Source organism: Egretta garzetta, unplaced genomic scaffold, assembly GCF_000687185.1.
Source record: "Egretta garzetta isolate BGI_Z169 unplaced genomic scaffold, ASM68718v1 scaffold639, whole genome shotgun sequence".
NCBI classification, from domain to species: Eukaryota; Metazoa; Chordata; class Aves; order Pelecaniformes; family Ardeidae; genus Egretta; species Egretta garzetta.
In genome coordinates this window covers 967829-970898 of record NW_009260834.1, presented here as the reverse complement: position 1 = coordinate 970898, position 3070 = coordinate 967829, and positions in this window count along the sequence as shown.

Below are 3070 nucleotides of genomic sequence, written 5' to 3'. Positions count from 1 at the left end.
TTTTTTTATTTTATTTTATTTTATTGTAACAGCCTTATGATTCTCTTCAGTATTTTATTTTCTGAAGCAGTCTTTAATCTTTCTTTCTACAAAAAGGTTAACGGCAACCAGTATTTTATAAATTACAGCTTTATAGAAAAAGCAATAGTGAGAAAGGAGAAGACTTAAATTTCTTAAACCTCTGCATAAAAATAAGTCTCTGTTGTTACTAACGGTTATCCTAAACCTGTGATTAGCTGATATCTTAAGCTAAGCCACTTCTTACTGTCCTGTGTCTTTTATTTATGAGATAATTGTTTTCTATTGCTCGACTGTTAAAAGGTAATGTTACCTTGGTGTCACTATTTAAATTTTTCCAGCTGAATGCTGGATCGAAACACTGAATTTCAGAGACCGGAAAATGTCAGTCCACCAACCCCATATCAAGAAAAAAAAAATTCAGCTCATTCCCCTTCAGATAAAATTCCCCTTGCTTTAAAGGAATGTTTGCCAGAATAATGAACAATATTGCAAGCAAGGTTGGTTGCCTGACATTCCTTTTTAAAATACAGCTTTTTTTTTTTCTTTTAATTTTGACACAGCTTCTTTCCTCTGAAATTTCCCATACCATGTGTCTGATTTCTTTTTATTTCAACTAGGTTTGCTAGCTTTTTTTGGTCACTATTAAAAATTGCCAAGATCCTTCCTTTCAGATGTTTTCACAGCTTTGTGTTTTGGAAAATGGCTGGACGGCAAATTCAGGTTGAATTAGCTGATTTTGGACAAGCTATCATAAATAGCAACATGTTTTAAATCTTAAACAAACTGCATTTTGCATATGCTGAATACTTTCTTATTTGGGCTGACAACATCTCATTTGATCAAATAATACCCTGCCTCCCCACAGCTTGGATTGCTGAACACACTGCGCATAAAATATTCCCACAGAATGACCCTGTAATTTTGCTACTGGTGTCTGCGGGGTGAAGTGCTATTGGAAACCAGAACTGAGTTCAGGAAATCTGCTCACCTCTTCTGTCAGTGCAAAGGATTCACCCTACTAAACCATGGGAGAGGGGAGAAGACTGCGAAGAGGAAGACGGCACACCCGGGAAGAGAAGAAGAATTTGACTGGAGTTGGAAAGGAGCGGGTCCAGAGAAGTAAGAGGTAACACCGAGAGAAGAGTAAGACTGAGCGTGGTAATATGGCAGACCCAGGACATAAGGGGAATAGAACAGGCAGACCAGAGTTAGAAACAGAAAGGGAAATTAAATGCAAGGGGCTTAGTAGAGATTACTGAGATCTCATAGCTGGGGGGAAGAGACGACGGCTGCTTGGTTAAAGTGAATGACATGAGAAGGCATGAAGTATTAGGTGGTGGTGGTAAAGTTTAGAAAAAAATTGAATGCAGGTAAATATAATTAGAAAGCAAATATGAAGAGAGGAAGAAACAGCATATCTGAAAAGGAACAAAGAGCCAAGGTAGGTAAGATGTAAGTACAGGAAAAATTAGTTTGTTAATTACAATTTAGTAAAGTATAAGGAAGAAGAACAGCGGAAGCTACTACCGTGCAGCTTCCCTGAAACCTTGGAATAGCATCCTTGTTCTTATCATATACCTGGAAACCATACAAAAGAGAGTGTGTAGTTCATAAAGCTGATCCACCTATAAAATTCTGAAGTGTCAGCATCAGCTAATCTATTAGCCTAAGAGACTGCAGTCTGTGCTCTGAACTTAAACATTTCTGCTAGCAGACCACTAGCTTTTCTTGCTTTAAATCTAGGAAATTACAGAAAGTACACATAAAGCGTGCTGCAGTAAGATCTCCTAGTTCTGATACACCCTAGTCTTGAGGTTGTTAGCCTGAAATGACAGACAACAGAAATGGTGTGTGGGCTTGTCTGCATGTAACAATCACAGATATATCATAATAAACTTCAAGGCTTTTTGTGTACTATTGGTTATGGACTGATTTTGCCAAACTGTGTTATCACAGATCTCTCTTTTCATCCTGCATTCCCTATTGCTCATGCAGCCTCTGGTGTATATTGCTTTTCCAAGACAAGTTTCAAATTATTTTTTCTTTTCTAAAAGCTCAGGCCTACAAACTATGTAAGCAAGCTCCTGGAATGAAGGAACAAACAATCTGTATGGCTCATATGTGCCCTTTATATCAATTATTTGGTAAGGGAGCAATTTAAATGGAAAGTTTTCATGATTCACATAGTTACATGTTTATGGAAAATATGAAAAATGCATTGGCACAGAGCTTTTTGTGAATGTTTTCATAATAATGGTGCCAAGAGTACCTAATCTAAGCCCAGAAAAGATCTAATAGGTCACAACAAATGTTTGTGAGAGAGAAATGCTTTCTGTGAACACATTGAAAGATTTTTATTTTTTTATAGAACAGAAGAAAACCACAATTCTGATTGTAGGGCCCCTGAGAATATCTATTTTTGTTTATTGAGAAAAATCAATCACTTTTTTTGGAAGGATTAAGACACAGAATATCATCATTTTTTGTACAACAGGGTTGTTACACTGTGAAAACATGCCAAAAAGTCTTGGGGAGAGAGGCAGAATCTATTAAGAAAAACATTAATTTCTCTTTCTTATTGGCATAACTTCTGCAGCAAAAGATACAAAATTGTCAAATTATTTTATTTTCCTCACAAATTTACTGGAAGTTGGGTCGTACCCAGGGAACCTGGTAATCTCCCACCTGTAGAGCATTAATATAGTGTATAGAACAGCAGATTTATGACTCATTCCAAAGACAAGCATGAAACTGTATCTTTTCCTTTTACTGAGAGGGCCTCTGCATGAGACGAACTAATACATTATTGTAGCCTAACATACTTGTTAGCTATTTTCCTTTCCTGAATTAAAAAATTGAATTATATACACTCAGTCTAGTTACTGAACCTGTAAAGTTTATTAAAGTTTATCGACCATGTGTATACACTTCAGGATTTAGGTTCAATTGCTTCTTTCAAGCTGGAACATTGAATTAAGATGCAGTGCCTTGCTGTGGCTCTCATGGACTCCAACTGAGCTACAGGTAGCAAAAGTCTCCTTCAATTAGA